Source organism: Ranitomeya imitator, chromosome 3 (assembly GCF_032444005.1).
Source record: "Ranitomeya imitator isolate aRanImi1 chromosome 3, aRanImi1.pri, whole genome shotgun sequence".
Taxonomy (NCBI): domain Eukaryota; kingdom Metazoa; phylum Chordata; class Amphibia; order Anura; family Dendrobatidae; genus Ranitomeya; species Ranitomeya imitator.
Genome location: NC_091284.1, coordinates 484,746,150 through 484,763,934, shown reverse-complemented (window position 1 = coordinate 484,763,934; position 17,785 = coordinate 484,746,150). Strand labels below are relative to the sequence as shown.

At 41.8% G+C, this 17,785-nt stretch overlaps 1 protein-coding gene across 4 annotated transcripts in view; it reads right to left on the bottom strand.

Annotated features, from left to right (window-relative positions):
- ST6GAL2 (ST6 beta-galactoside alpha-2,6-sialyltransferase 2) overlaps positions 1-17,785 on the bottom strand; it is a 238,725-nt gene that overhangs the window by 158,651 nt on the left and 62,289 nt on the right. For all 4 annotated transcript variants that reach the window (XM_069757572.1, XM_069757570.1, XM_069757573.1 and 1 more), the window contains exon 2: positions 1,834-1,914. The gene's annotated coding sequence lies outside the window, so the exon portion shown is untranslated. The remainder of the gene's footprint in view (positions 1-1,833; positions 1,915-17,785) is intronic.

Sequence of the window (17,785 nt, the reverse complement as noted above, 5' to 3'; positions counted from 1 at the left end):
TAGTATATAGCACAGCCACATAGTATATAACACAGCCCACGTACTATATAACACAGACAGCCACGTAGTATATAGCAGAGCCACGTAGTATATAGCATAGCCACGTAGTATATAGCAGCCACATAGTATGTAGCAGCCACATAGTATATAGCACAGCCACGTGGTATATAGCAGCCCTGTAGTATATAGCAGCCACGTGGTATATAGCAGCCACGTAGTATATAACACAGCCCATGCAGTAAATAACACATCCCACGCAGTAAATAACACAGCCCACGCAGTATATAACACTGGCCATGTAGTATATATCAGTCACGCAGTACACAACATAGCACATGTAGTATACAGCAGTGTGGGCACCATATCTCTGTTAAAAAAAAGAATTAAAATAAAAAATAGTTATATACTCACCCTCCGGTGTCCACCGATGCGTTCGAGCGGCGAGGCTGCTGCCAGCTTCCATTCCCAGTGATGCATTGCGAAATTACCCAGATGACTTAGTGGTCTCGCGAGACCGCTAAGTTATCTGGGTATTTTCGCAATGCATCTCTGGGAACGGAAGCTGGCGGCAGCCTCGCCGCTTGCGCCCATCGGTGGACGGCGGAAGGAGAGAATAGCACCATTTTTTATTTTTTTTAAATTATTTTTAACATTATATCTTTTTACTATTGATGCTGCATAGGCAGCATCAATGGTAAAAAGTTCATCACACAGTGTTAATAGCAGTGTTAACAGACTGCGTCACACCGCGTTATGCCGCGGTGTAACGCAGTCGGATTAACGGACTGCTAAAACGATATGTGGGCGGCGGGCGCTGACCGGGGGGGGAGTAGGGAGCGGCCATTTCAGGGACGGGGTGTGCTCGTCGCTGATTGGTCGCGGCCGGCTGGCCGCGACCAATCAGCGACTTGGGATTTTTGTGAGAGACAGACGGAAGGGCCCCTTAGATGATTATATATATAGATAATCCTATCGCACAATGAATAGGAATATTGTCTGGGTTTCCTGTCCTGCACATATCAGACGTAAGATCATTGTTCAGATGTAGAAGTAATAGGTGTTGCATTGTAAACATAACAGCTAACAGTTCACTAACCACTGTACTGCATAGGAGTGATATATTATTCTCATCACACTGGTGTAATGTAGGTCTTTGTCACGGTAATTTAACATTAAGCCTTGGAAAAAGCCTTTACAGGAAAGCGATGTAAAAAAAATATTTAAATCCTTTTATGCTCAAATACATCAACATATGTCAATCAATTCCAAGGAATACTGTCTGGACCATTACTCAAGCTAAGACTGGATTGCCTCCGAGTTCAAAAAATCTTCTAAGGATATTAAAAAAGAAATTAGAAAAGCTCGGTTTTTAAAATTGAGATTCGATGACATTTGATAAGCTTAACCACTTGACCAGTGCTTTAATTTCCTAGGTTAAATGAAACTTACACTACTACATATGAAACATCACCCAAAGCATCAAACTGAGTGAAAGCCTAAATTATTATGTCCATATAATTAACCAAAGAAATGGAAGAATTTGTTTGACATAGTTTAATGTCTGAAATATAAGAGCATAGATATATAGCAGATATATGGAATGCCTAGATATACATTTCTTACACGGTTTAGAACAAGTCTGTGGGTTAATCTGTGAGTTTGTAAAATAAAAAGATAACAAAACATACCCAATCAGCAAAGAAGACACTGTCATGTAAAGAGCTTCATCTGCTCTAACAATAATAGCTGTCCTAACCCTGTTATGTTCTTCACTCTGTTCATGTCATTTTTATTTTACACGCCTCAAATAACAAACATAGGAAAATGGCTTACTTGTGTTCCTTTGGATCAGATTATCCCCTTCCTCCTCCTTTAACCTCGTAGTTTCCTATCTCTTCTGTTCATAAAGTATTCCTAAGAAAAAAAAAAAATATATTATTACATATATATATTTATATACACATCACATGATGAAATATGTGCATGGCTTATTGTTTACTTTACCAAACTCTTTTGGATGTCAATAGCCCTTAGTATTCTATATAGACCCATAACCAAGTGCATTTTAACTTGCGATAAATATTAAAAGTAGACTGAAAACTCGTTGCACCTCGAATATGCAGTTATGTAGTGTTCACTGGAGACTACTTTTGTTGGTGTACACACTTTATTATGTATTGTGTAGCGGTATGCTGATAATTATGTGCGAATGAGGATGTTATTTTGTTCCACTCCATAAAAAAGTCCGTATTGGCTTGGTGTTTATGGGAAAAGGGTAGGTTTATTTTCCCTTGGAAGAGGCTATAACTTAGGTGTTAGCTTGTCTTTTAAATGTTTTGGAAATGATCTTGCATAAAACCATCCCAAATGGCACAATAAACCATATCAATGTGTCCTTATGTGGTTTATAGTCAGACATTTGAAATGAAAGCTACAGAATAGATTATAGGGGTGAGTGGAATTTTTCTATACCAGTGCCAAAAGAAAATTAGGTAACATGTTAGGTAATAATGAAGTCATCATGAACAAGCCATTGCATACAATAAAGATCCATTAAGGATGAATAGGAAAATAGTAATAAAAAATATGTGAATGTGTAATTACCGTAATTAGCCTAAGATAGCTTACGGTAATTAAATGAAAACAGTAAAAAAAAATATGTTTGGGACTGTATATAATCCACATATGCACTCTCACATAATGCTACATTTACAAGGAAATATGGCAGTCTTTTATGCTGCTAAAGTTCCCTTAGTCCACTATAAAAGCAAAGTCATACTTCTCAGAGTCTCAACAATTCATCCAAAAATGATAATCACTACAGATAGGCTGAGTAGACAGGAAAGAACTTCTACAGAAGTCAATAGAAGACAACCTAAATAACTAAGGAGCATTTACACTGAAAGATAATCATGAACCAGCGTTGTAAAAAGTGATTGTTATCTTACTGTGTAAATAGTCCGCCGATCATCCGATGAACAAGCAAAATGCTCATTCATTGGGGTAAAACGATCTTTTGTGGAGCATCGCCCTGTATAAAGATGACCTGCACAGCGAATTACAACTTAGTATATGCATATATTTTCTGGATTTTATTTTTGATGGAATATCAAAAATAAAATCCATAAAATCACATTGTTTGATCTCCTACCAACCATTAAGAGTTCTGGCTCCTACAGACCAGTTAGACGCTCCTAATCAACTTGCTACCTGCATTATAGCAGTCTTACATAGTCACCTTTATAAAAGATCTTGTCCATAGACTCAATTAATCAGTCAGACTCTAACCTATACAACATGGGCAAGACCAAAGAGCTCTATATGGATGTCAGGGACAAGTTCATAGACCTTCACAAAGATTGAATGGGCTACAAAACCATAAGTAAGACGCTGAGTGAGAAGGAGACAACTGTTGGTGAAATAGTAAGAAAATGGATGAAATACAAAATGATTGACAATCGACATCGATCTGGGGCACCATGCAAAATCTCACCTCGTGGGATATCCTTGATCATGCAGAAGGTAAGAGAGACACCTAAAACTATATGGGGACAGCTTGTTAATGATCTCAAGGCAACTGGGACCACAGTCACCAAGAAAATCATTGGTAACACATTACGCCTTAAAGGTTTAAAATCCTGCAGTACCTGCAAGGTCCCCCTGCTTCAGTAGGCACATGTGCAGGCCTGTCTGAAGTTTGTCAATGAACACATAGATGATTCTGTGAGTGATTGGGAGAAGGTGCTGTGGTCAGATGAGAGAAAAATTGAGGTCTCTGGCAATAACTCAACTTACCGTGTTTGGAGGAAGAGAAATGCTACCTATGACCCAAAGAACACCTTTCCCACTGTCAAACATGGAGGTGAGGTGGAAACATTATGTTTTGAGGGTGTTTCTCTGCTAAGGGCATAGTACTACTTCACCGCATCAATGGGAGAATGGATGGAGCCATGTACCATAAAATCCTGAGTGACAACCTCCATCCCTCCCTCAGGACATTACAAATGGGTTGTGGCTGAGTCTTCCAGCAAGACAATGAACCAAAACATACAGCCAAGGCAACAAGAGAGTGGCTCAAAAAGAAGCAAATTAAGGTCATGGAGTGGCCTAGACAGTCTCCAGACCTTAATCCCATAGAAAACTAATGGAGGGAGTTGAAGCTCTGAGTTGCCAAGTGACAACCTCAAAATCATAATGATTTAGAGATGAACTGTGAGGAGTGGACCAAAATTCCTCCTGACATGTGCGCAAACTTCATCATCAACTACAAAAAAGTCTGACTGCTGTGCTTCCCAACAAGGGTTTTGCCACCAAGTATTAAGCCTTGTTTGCCAGAGGGATCAAAAGCTTATTTCTCACTGCAAAATGCAAACAAATTATATAATTTAAAAAATAGCAAAATTTGATACCACGCTTGAGGATGGGTTTGTAGAAAAAGATACTGAGTATAAATTAATACATATTGGATGGTCACTAACCACCTGGGTGATTACTGTAGGCACCCTAGTTCAAAGGGTTACCATATGATATTCCTGGCTTAGATGCAAGTAATGGATCCCCAAAATACACAAGTATGGGTCAAATTATTGCCAATACTGAGTGCTAAAGACACGCAGTGATGTCCGCCAGTAGTCACTAGGATAAATAGTGACTTACATAGGCTGTTTGTAAAGGATGATTCCCCAAAGGGTCTGTTAATAGTGTTGGCAGGAGTAGATCACTGTCCCACTGGTAAGGATAACATGGGAAGCACATGCGGTCACTGCCTTATAGTATGGTAATATCATGCAACAGAAAAATGTACGGTATATAATGAAGAATTTTTCATGATGTGTTCAAATCATTAAAAAAAAAATCACCCAGAATAAAAATAATACATTTTTTCAGTTTTCTTCCCCAATTCTCTTCAGCTATATCTTAGATATTTCAGTGTTTTCTCTATATCTTGTTCAAATGTAACATTATAGTAAAACAAGTTAAAACCTCTACAACAATTCTATTGTCTGTTTGTCTTGTTTTCAAGTTTACTCTAAGAACACAGATGACAGTCATCTTGATAAGAATGTATCATGAGACAGGAAGATTCCAGACATTCTGTTTCCTATGTATCTTTATTTACTTTCCTTGCTCAGCTTGCTGCAGCTAGGTTTGAACTTTTAATAATTAAATCGAGCGAGTTTGGTTGATGGGGAAAAAATATACAATCAGCAATTGATTCAAGAAATTTGGATTATGACTAGCATAAACTTGTAAAGTAAGCTGCGGAGACACCATCACGTGTTTCTCGACGCAAGCAATGAATAGCCAGGCCTTTCCCCGGGAAGGAACAACCACGGGAAGGGCAGCATCCAATAAAGGAAAACCACCTATGCCAAGCATGGTATCCATCCACAGACAGCTGTTTCGGGGTTTTTGCCCCTCATCAGTGTGGAGTAGGAAACTGGCTATTAGGAGCAGTGCCTGGTAAAAGGCTGTGAAGGTCTCCCCGAGGTCATTCATCTGTACCTTCACAGCCTTTTACCAGGCACTGCTCCTAATAGCCAGTTTCCTACTCCACGCTGATGAGAGGCAAAACCCCCAAAACAGCTGTCTGTGGATGGATACCATGCTTGGCATAGGTGGTTTTCCTTTATTGGATGCTGCCCTTCCCGTGGTTGTTCCTTCCCGGGGAAAGGCCTGGCTATTCATTGCTTGCGTCGAGAAACACGTGATGGTGTCTCCGCAGCTTACTTTACATGCATTTGCATATTTCCCATAAGGGATGGGGGCAGTGTTCTGGATCACTGCGTTGAGAAACACGTGATGGTGTCTCCGCGGTGTTGGATGTTTTGGTCTCCCCGAGGTCATTCATCTGTACCTTCACAGCCTTTTACCAGGCACTGCTCCTAATAGTGTTATGAACTGGTGGTTTAGGAGCAACATGGGACGAGCTCTGAAGGAGGTGGTACCTGTACTGACCGCAGTCCCCAAGCTCAACACAACACTAGAAGTAGCCGTGGGATGCTCCTGTCACTCCCTAGGCACCTCGTCACAGCCTGAGAATTAACTACCCCTAAAGATAGAAACAGGAAAACTATCTTGCCTCAGAGAAAATCCCCAAAGGATAGATAGCCCCCCACAAGTAATGACTGTGAGTGGAGAGGGAAAAGACATACCCAGAATGAAACCAGGATGTAGCACAGGAGGCCAGTCTAGCTAGATAGACAGGACAGGATGGAATACTGTGCGGTCAGTATTAAAAACTACAAAAATCAACACAGAGTTTACAAAAATTTCCACACCTGACTAAAGGTGTGGAGGGTAAATCTGCTTCCCAGAGCTTCCAGCTTAACTGAATTAATCCATACTGACAAGCTGGACAAAACATAGAATGCACAGAACGAATAAGTCCACTAAATGTGGACAGAAAAGAGCAAAGCAAGGACTTATCTTTGCTGAACTGGTCAGGATATCAGGGAAATCCAAGCAAAGATGTGAATCCAACCAGGAACCATTGACAAGTGGCACTGGCTGAAGGGAAGAGCCAGGCATAAATAGCCGAGCAGAAAGACAATCAGTGGAAGCAGCTGCAGACTGCTAAATCCAAGGAGCAGCCATTCCACTTAAAACCACCGGAGGGAGCCAAAGAGCAGAACTCACAAAAGTGCCACTTACAACCACCTGAGGGAGCCCAAGAGCGGAATTCACAACCGTACCCCCCCTTGAGGAGGGGCCACCGAACCCTCACCAGAGCCCCAAGGCCGATCAGGACAAGCCAAGTGAAAAGCACTAACCAAATCGGCGGCATGGACATCGGAGGCAACAACCCAAGAATTATCCTCCTGGCCATAACCCTTCCACTTGACAAGATACTGAAGCCTCCGCCTCGAAAAACTAGAATCCAAAATTTTCTCAACCTCATATTCCAACTCTCCCTCAACCAACACCGGGGCAGGAGGATCAACCGAGGGAACAACAGGCACCACATATCTCCGCAACAAAGATCTACGCAAAACGTTGAGCCTTTTCCTGAGACAACGTCAAATTGTCCACCACATGAGTCCAAATCTGCTGCAGCCTGTCCACCACAGAATCCACACCAGGACAATCAGAAGGCTCAACCTGCCCCGAAGAAAAATGAGGATGAAAACCAAAATTACAAAGGAAAGGTGAAACCAAAGTAGCCGAACTAGCCCTATTATTAAGGGCAAACTCGGCCAACGGCAAGAAAGCCACCCAATCATCCTGATCAGCAGACACAAAGCATCTCAAATAGGTTTCCAAGGTCTGATTAGTTCGCTCAGTTTGGTCATTAGTCTGAGGATGAAACGCCGAAGAAAAAGACAAATCAATGCCCATCCTAGCACAAAAGGCCCGCCAAAACCTAGAGACAAACTGAGAACCTCTGTAAGACACAATATTGTCCGGAATGCCATGCAAACGAACCACATGCTGAAAAAACAATGGAACCAAATCTGAGGAGGAAGGCAACTTAGGCAAAGGTACCAGATGGACCATTTTAGAGAACCGGTCACAAACAATCCAGATAACAGACATCTTCTAGGAAACAGGAAGATCCGAAATAAAATCCATGGAAATATGCGTCCAGGGCCTCTCAGGGACCGGCAAAGGCAAAAGCAACCCACTAGCGCGGGAACAGCAAGGCTTGGCCCGGGCGCAAGTCCCACAGGACTGCACAAAAGCACGCACATCGCGCGACAAGGAAGGCCACCAAAAGGACCTAGCAACCAAATCTCTGGTACCAAAAATCCCAGGATGACCAGCCAACACTGAACAATGAACCTCAGAAATTACCTTACTTGTCCATCTATCAGGAACAAACAGCTTTCCCACTGGACAGCGGTCAGGCTTATCAGCCTGAAATTCCCGAAGCACCCGCCGCAAATGAGGGGAGATGGCAGAAAGAATCACCCTTTCCTTAAGAATGCCAACCGGCTCAAGGACTCCAGGAGAATCAGGCAAAAAACTCCTAGAGAGGGCATCAGCCTTAACATTCTTAGATCCCGGAAGATACGAGACCACAAAATCAAAACGGGAGAAAAACAGGGACCATCGAGGCTGTCTAGGATTCAGCCGCTTGGCCGACTCGAGGTAAATAAGATTCTTATGATCAGTCAAGACCACAACGCGGTGCTTAGCTCCCTCAAGCCAATGTCGCCACTCCTCAAACGCCCACTTCATAGCCAACAACTCCCGATTGCCGACATCATAATTGCGTTCCGCAGGCGAAAACTTTCTGGAAAAAAAAGCACACGGTTTCATCAAAGAACCATCAGATTCCCTCTGAGACAAAACGGCCCCTGCCCCAATCTCAGAAGCGTCAACCTCAACCTGAAAAGGAAGAAAAACATCCGGTTGACGCAACACAGGGGCAGAAGTAAATCGGCGTTTAAGCTCCCGAAAGGCCTCAAGAGCCGCAGAGGACCAATTCGTAACATCAGCGCCTTTCTTCGTCAAATCAGTAAGGGGCTTAACCACACTGGAAAAGTTAGCAATGAAACGGCGATAGAAATTAGTAAAGCCCAAAAATTTTTGAAGGCTCTTCACAGATGTGGGTTGAATCCAGTCATGAATAGCTTGGACCTTAACAGGATCCATTTCCATAGACGAGGGAGAAAAAATAAAACCCAAAAAAGAGACCTTCTGAACTCCGAATAGGCACTTAGACCCCTTCACAAATAAAGCATTATCACGAAGGATCTGGAATACCATCCTGACCTGCTTCACATGAGACTCCCAATCATCGGAAAAAATCAAAATATCATCCAAATATACAACCATGAAATTATCAAGATAATTGCAGAAAATATCATGCATGAAAGATTGGAACACAGATGGAGCATTAGAGAGCCCGAATGGCATCACAAGGTACTCAAAATGGCCTTCGGGCATATTAAATGCAGTTTTCCATTCGTCACCCTGTTTAATACGAACAAGATTATATGCCCGTCGAAGGTCAATCTTAGTAAACCAACTAGCCCCCATAATCTGAGCAAACAAATCAGAAAGCAAAGGCAAGGGGTATTGGAATTTGACCGTGATCTTATTAAGAAGACGATAATCTATACAGGGTCTCAAGGAGCCATCCTTCTTAGCAAAAAAAAAGAAATCCGCTCCCAATGGTGACGAAGACGGCCGAATATGCCCCTTCTCCAAAGATTCCTTAACATAACTCCGCATGGCGGCATGCACTGGCACAGACAGATTGAAAAGTCGGCCCTTAGGGAACTTACAACCTGGAATCAAGTTAATAGCACAATCACAGTCCCTATGTGGAGGAAGGGAACTGGACTTGGGCTCATCAAATACATCCTGGAAATCCGACAAAATCTCAGGGACCTCAGAAGAGGGGGAAGAGGAAATTGACATCAAAGGAACGTCACTATGTACCCCTTGACAACCCCAACTAGTCACAGACATAGTTTTCCAATCCTGCACCGGATTATGTTCCTGTAACCATGGAAAACCCAGTACAACAACATCATGCAGGTTATGCAACAGCAGAAAACGGCAATCTTCCTGATGTGCTGGAGCCATGTACATGGTCATCTGCGTCCAGTACTGAGGTTTATCCTTGGCCAATGGTGTAGCATCAATGCCCCTCAAAGGAATAGGGCTCTGCAAAGGCTGCAAGGAAAAACCACAGCGCCTGGCGAATTCTAAGTCCATTAAGTTCAGGGCAGCGCCTGAATCCACAAATGCCATGACAGAAAAGGACGACAATGAGCAAATCAGGGTCACAGATAAAAGAAATTTAGGCTGTACAGTACTGATGGTAACAGACCTAGCGACCCTCCTAGTACGCTTAGGGCAATCAGAAATAACATGAGCAGAATCACCACAGTAAAAACACAGCCTATTCTGACGTCTGAATTCCTGACGTTCTGTTCTAGTCAAAATCCTATCACATTGCATAGGCTCAGGACTCTGCTCAAAGGACACTGCCATATGGTGCACAGCTTTGCGCTCACGCAGACGCCGATCAATCTGAATGGCTAGAGACATAGATTCGCTCAAACCAGCAGGCGTAGGGAAGCCCACCATAACATCTTTAAGGGCTTCAGAAAGACCTTTTCTGAAAATAGCAGCCAGAGCATCCTCATTCCATTTAGTGAGCACCGACCATTTCCTAAATTTCTGGCAGTATAATTCTGCCGCTTCCTGACCTTGACACAAGGCCAACAGGGTTTTTTCTGCATGATCCACAGAATTAGGTTCGTCATACAATAATCCGAGCGCTTGAAAAAATGTGTCTACATTCAGCAATGCCGGATCCCCTGATTCAAGGGAGAATGCCCAGTCCTGAGGGTCACCACGCAGCAAGGATATGATGATTTTAACTTGCTGAATGGGATCACCAGAAGAACGGGGTTTCAAAGCAAAAAACAATTTGCAGTTATTTTTAAAGTTCAAAAACTTGGATCTGTCCCCAAAAAACAAATCAGGAGTAGGAATTTTAGGCTCCAAAGCCGGAGTCTGGACAACATAATCTTGGATACTCTGTACTCTTGCAGCAAGTTGATCCACACGAGAAAACAAACCCTGAACATCCATGCCAGAGCATAAATCCTGAACCACCCAGGGATCAAGAGGAAAAAAAAGACAAAACAGAGCACAGAAAAAAAAATGGCTCAGAATTTTTTTTTCCTTCTTTTGAGATGCATTTAATTCATTTTTGGCCACTTGTACTGTTATGAACTGGTGGTTTAGGAGCAACATGGAACGAGCTCTGAAGGAGGTGGTACCAGTACTGACCGCAGTCCCTAAGCTCAACACAACACTAGAAGTAGCCGTGGGATGCTCCTGTCACTCCCTAGGCACCTCGTCACAGCCTGAGAATTAACTACCCCTAAAGATAGAAACAGGAAAACTATCTTGCCTCAGAGAAAATCCCCAAAGGATAGATAGCCCCCCACAAGTAATGACTGTGAGTGGAGAGGGAAAAGACATACACAGAATGAAACCAGGATGTAGCACAGGAGGCCAGTCTAGCTAGATAGACAGGACAGGATGGAATATTGTGCGGTCAGTATTAAAAACTACAAAAATCCACAGAGTTTACAAAAATCTCCACACCTGACTAAAGGTGTGGAGGGTAAATCTGCTTCCCAGAGCTTCCAGCTTAACTGAATTAATCCATACTGACAAGCTGGACAAAACATAGAATGCACAGAACGAATAAGTCCACTAAATGTGGACAGAAAAGAGCAAAGCAAGGACTTATCTTTGCTGAACTGGTCAGGATATCAGGGAAATCCAAGCAAAGATGTGAATCCAACCAGGAACAATTGACAAGTGGCACTGGCTGAAGGGAAGAGCCAGGCATAAATAGCCGAGCAGAAAGACAATCAGTGGAAGCAGCTGCAGACTGCTAAATCCAAGGAGCAGCCATTCCACTTAAAACCACCGGAGGGAGCCCAAGAGCAGAACTCACAAAAGTGCCACTTACAACCACCGGAGTGAGCCCAAGAGCGGAATTCACAACAAATAGCCAGTTTCCTACTCCACACTGATGAGGGGCAAAAACTCCGAAACAGCTGTCTGTGGATGGATACCATGCTTGGCATAGGTGGTTTTCCTTTATTGGATGCTGCCCTTCCCGTGGTTGTTCCTTCCCGGGGAAAGGCCTGGCTATTCATTGCTTGCATCGAGAAACACGTGATGGTGTCTCCGCAGCTTACTTTACATGCATTTGCATATTTCCCATAAGGGATGGGGGCAGTGTTCTGGATCACTGCGTTGAGAAACACGTGATGGTGTCTCCGCGGTGTTGGATGTTTTGGTCTCCCCGAGGTCATTCATCTGTACCTTCATAGCATAAACTTGTGACACCGAAGACGGTGCTGCTTTTATGTTATAAATATTGGTGGATTGCTTCTGATTAGAAGGCAGTATTTTGTAGTAGAAACGCATTGCACCAAGCACACGATGACAACAATAATCAAATGTTTAGCATTAGCGCTCTTATAAAAGAAACAGTTGCAAAACCTTTTTAATGAGTAAGCTCTGTATTCCATCATTAAACCTTATGAAAAAAAATCTCTGACTCGCATCAATGCTTCCTGAAATTGGCTGAGTCACTAGAGTTTTGGCAAGGGACCTCAACTGATCCTTGAATCACTGTTAGAGGAAGTTGTGAAAATGATACATTATGTTTAAGGACGTCATCTTGAATTTTTAAGTATTCCTGTTACTCTTCTAATACAGGGTGAGATCATGGATTGTTGGTGAGCAATTTATGTCGGTGTAGATCTTCAAACACTTCAAAAACATCATTGTTGATCATCTTGTTTTTGAATAAATAACCCACTTCTAGAGAAGTCTGCCAATGAAGCTCATAGAGATCTCAAGAGCCGAGCCTTCCTGTGTGTGAAGAAGTCAGAAGTGATAGCTGTCAGCCGATGACTCTGCAGAACTATAATTCATCCAAAAACTATTGTGTAGCAGCAGGGACTTGAGTTGTGTTGATTCTGAACATCTAAAAGTACACAAGGCACAAAATCGGAGTCCTAAATTCATTATTTTATAGATACAGTTACCTTGTAAAAGACATGGTACATTTCTTTGATTTAGCTGGAATGATATTTTCTGGAATTTTGTGGTTTCCGATTTTAATTGAAAGACATTCTAGGAGAAAACCACGCAAATCCCTTCTAGAAGAATTAATGAGTCCAGCATCAAAGTGTTCTTGATCTGCATTTGTTCCAAGTCTAAAACATCAGCAATCAAACCATCAACCCCCATCTCTAACAATGAAGTGAAATACTGCGCTCCATGAGACAAGATTAATGAGAGAGGGTTTCTATGCATTCTAGTCCCATGGTTCATTGATTTTTAAATCTATGTCTGTGTGTCCCCCTTCACTTAGACACTTAGCCTTTCAGCCAGGGCTCCAGCAGACTCTACTGAGCTCCAAGCACAAATTTCTAAAAGTACAGAGAAATGCTTGCCATATAATCCCTCCTGACTATTTAGGTCAGAAAGTGTGAAGCAGAAATGCTCTGGCTCCAGTAAATGTTAAAGTGGATGACTGTTTATTACTCACACACAGTAAGTAAAGACGTAACATTTCATGAAAGCAGCATTTAACATTTGTAAATAAATTTGTAACTAAAGACGACTATCCAGCAATAAATGTCAGAATGGAATAGCAAATGTTTCTGCGTAGCCGAGTACCAGGCCGGGGTCACACTTGCGAGTTTAATGTGAGGAACTCGCGCGAGTCTCTTGCATCAAGTCCCGGCACTGCCGCCGGCACTCGGGACCGGAGTGTGCGGCTGCATGTATTTCTATGCAGCCGCACACTCCTGTCCCGAGTACCGGCGGCAGTGCAGGACTTGATGCAAGAGACTTGCGCAAGTTTCTCACATTGAATTCGCAATTGTGACCCATGGTCAGCAATGGTAAACAGCTTTCCAGTCCATCAAACGGCCCCTGATGGAGGAGCATGTAACCAAAACTGTACATCAGTCTCTTCAACAGAAAAACAGTGAAGTTTTCAATTGGAGAAGACTGATGGACATGTCTGATCAAATGCTCCTCCACTAGTAGCCATTTTATGAACTAGAGAGCTGGCCAATCTATGAAGAAATCTGTACTAACAGGGCCAGGAGAAGAACTTGTCTTACATATATAATAGTAAGTATATACAAAATTATCTCCTCAACACATCTGATAAAATAAAGATAATGTGGTCAACCTTCTTAAATCATTCTGCAGCCGGCCTTGGACAGTATAACACAGGGGATATAGGAGGCAAATTGGTGCAACATTTTTAATGAAACCCAATTGCAAGAAAATATTTTTTAGCCTCAACTGCACGCATTTATGTAAGAAAAAAAATGGTACACAAAATGTGGACAACAGTGGTAAGGCTACTGATTTTCACTCGTTCTCAACCTATTTTTCTGACTGATCTTTCAAACTCTTAATTGCTAGATCTACTTCTAATCTTCTTCCCATTTGGAATCTAAGGGTTAACGTTTCTCCTTGTGGAGAGTGACATAGCAAGGCCCATCTTGTCAGAGTGAGAAGGCTTATATGCAATGTGCCTTTTCAGAGAAGAAGAGGACTTTAACTCTAGTGCCACCCATTGGAAGCAGCAATCCTGTGAATATTGACCCCTCAACAAGCATTGCCATATGACTTAGGATAAAATCTAACCCAGAATCTCAATTTGCAGACACAGTATTTAGGGGTGTTGCCCCTCATCAGTGCAAAGCATGAAATCTGATTTGGCTAGGTGAGGGGCTTAAGACTGGGATCAAATATAATAATAATGTCTCCTTGTGGAGAGTGACAAGCTATGCCTGGCATGTCAGAGTGAGGAGACTTGTATGTCATGCATGCATCTTCTTCCCCTTCCAAATACGAGTTCCTCAAGAAGCTGAATCTTTCCAAAGCTGAACATGTATTTACTCCGTTTATTAACCTACCTAAAATAGATATTTTAATTTTCATATGTGGTACTGCCATAACTCTAAAGGTACCGTCACATTAAGCGAGGCTGCAGCGATATAGGCAATGTGCTGAGTATCTGTTTATACCAAGGAAGGTGACTGGCACAAGGGGGCATTCTTTGCGTCTGGAGGAGAGAAGGTTTTTCCACCAACATAGAAGAGGATTCTTTACTGTTAGGGCAGTGAGAATCTGGAATTGCTTGCCTGAGGAGGTGGTGATGGCGAACTCAGTCGAGGGGTTCAAGAGAGGCCTGGATGTCTTCCTGGAGCAGAACAATATTGTATCATACAATTATTAGGTTCTGTAGAAGGACGTAGATCTGGGGATTTATTATGATGGAATATAGGCTGAACTGGATGGACAAATGTCTTTTTTCGGCCTTACTAACTATGTTACTATGTTACTATGTCGATCGCTGCAGCGTCGCTGTTTCGTCGCTGTGTGGTCGCTAGAGAGCTGTCACACAGACAGCTCTCTAGCGACCAACGATGCCAAAGTCCCCTGGTAACCAGGGTAAACATCGGGTTACTAAGCGCAGGGCCGCGCTTAGTAACCCGATGTTTACCCTGGTTACCATTGTAAATGTAAAAAAACCAAACAGTACATATTTACATTCCGGTGTCTGTCCCCTCGCCGTCAGCTTCCTGCAGTGTCAGCGCCGGCCGGCCATAAAGCAGAGCGGTGACGTCACCGCTGTGCTTTACGGCCGGCCGGCGCTCACAGTCAGTGCGGGAAGTTGACGGCGAGGGGACAGACACCGGAATGTAAATATGTACTGTTTGTTTTTTTTTACATTTACAATGGTAACCAGGGTAAATATCGGGTTACTAAGCGCGGCCCTGCGCTTAGTAACCCGATGTTTACCCTGGTTACCAGTGAAGACATCGCTGAATCGGCCTCACACACGCCGATTCAGCGATGTCTGCGGGAGATCCAGCGACGAAATAAAGTTCTGGCCTTTCTGCTCCGACCAGCGATGTCACAGTAGGATCCAGATCGCTGCTGCGTGTCAAACACAATAATATCGCTATCCAGGATGCTGCAATGTCACGGATCGCTAGCGATATCATTGTTAAGTTGTTCAGTGTTAAGGTACCTTTAGGCAGGATGCCCACTCAAATTTTTGCTACATTCTATCTTTAATATCTCACTCCTCAAAAACATCTCTAATATCAGTCCATTTCTTATCACAGAAACTGCAAATATTAGGTCTGATTCATTCTCAACTTGACTACTCCAATTTCCTTCTAATAGTCCTTCTTTTCACTAATCTCTCAAATCTGTCTTGAATGCAACAGACAAGTTTATATTTCTGAGTAGCCACTACACTGATGCCTCCGTCTTGTCACTTAACTTGACATGGTAGGCCATGCACTATACAATATAAACTGATCAGTCTTGCACACAAAGCTCTCCACAGAGCCTGTCCCACTCTACATCTCCTCCATCTCTGTATACCACCCTACATGATCTCCATTCTACTAATGATGTAAGACTAACATCGTCCATAATCCTAACTTCTCACTCTAGTCTCCAAGGTTTTTTGCGCTACACTAGCTCTCTGGAATTTACTATTCAGACAATTCAGTTAATTCCCAGTATCAAAAATTTTGAGCATGTCCTAAAAACACATGTATTATTTTTAATTTTTTCTTTACTACATTTTTCCTTCCAATCTGGCTCTTTCTTTCATTTGTTTCCCACAGACTCCAAGCACTCAATAGCATCTGAACACACACAGATTCTGGCTGGTGACCAGTACATGCAGCTATACATATAAATCCTTATTTATAGAGATGATCAAATCTGCCAAATCCAGAGGATTTTTGAGGTAAACTCGATTTTCAGCAGTTTTTCAATATGAATTGAACAATGCCGGTCTTGATGACTCAGGCCCTATGTTTCCACAGGAAGCCCGCCATGCTTGTATAAATGTATGGATGTCATTTCTGCACTTCTACATTGTAAACCAATATATTAAAATGTTTTATATTTATAACTATAACGTACTGTTTTTTATATCACTAAAGCTTATCACATATGCATTAATTATTAAATGGCATGTTATAATTTAAAAATGCAAGGAAATGTCAGCACTGAAGACCTATATAATACAGGCTATTGCACATGATTAGTAACACAAGAAAAGTAATTTACAAATCAACTCAATTTTGAATTGTAGAGTCATTTTCAGTGGAACATATTTTATAAAACAGACTGCAAAATATTTCAAAACTAAAAATAAAAAGAAATATTTATGCCATGTTTAACATCTCATTGGTATTGGAAATGTGTAACATAAGTTGCTGAGTTTAGAGGTGATGTCTAGATAAGCACTCTCATACAAATAACACACTGCCCATCTTGTAACGTTGCATTCGCTATCCTTTTGCAGAAAAGGCTATTTGAACAAAACAAAAGTGTGACAAATGTTATTGCTTGCTCTCTTTTGATGACGTTTTCGATCTGCAGTGCAGAGGTCCTTTTAGCTGACCGCGTATATTGCGATTTGATTACTCAAGAAAACATGTGGTTATCTAGTTAGCAATAAATAACCAGTAAAAAAGTCGAAGAAAGAATACTAATTTGATTCTATCTATTAAAGATGGAATATAGAAAAGACAAAGATAAATGTGCTTTTATAAAGTGGAGTGCTATGCTGATCATAAGACTGGATACTCTCATTATTTTTCTCTATAAGGCTGCCTACTGACAACCACAATATAGTGCCATACATTTTGTGCTGAGGGCAGAATCCGATTCGTTCAGAACAAAGCAGTGAAACCTTCTTAAAAATTCCTTTTACAATGTTTTGATAGGATTAGATTCTGTTCTTCACATATGTCTGTATAATGCTTTATTACAACTGCTTGAAATTGGCTATTGAGTAGCCGGTACGTACTCTAGTTTATTTTATGTTGCAACCAAACAACTGACTTTCTTCTAATAACATAAAATATATATTTTAAAGAAGAATTCAAAGACTGCATTCATTACTGATCAAAAGTGATGAATAAATGATGATTTTCATGTGCTTTTTGCTTCTAACCATTTGGCATCAAATAGCACTAGACACAGTTTATCTGTACAAAACTAAATAGTAATCATCAAAATATTACGCTATTCAGGCTGCCTACTAAGAGGAATCAAATTGACTATATGCCATTGTGACCTCTTAAATATATTTTATTTTGAATATTGTAAAGTCGTTAAAGAAGCACTCCTCCCATCAAAGGAGGGAGTCCGACATCGGCGTACTATTAAGGGGTTAAGGTATGGTCACACGTTACGCATTTGCAGCAATTTTTTCTGCGTTTACCTGCGG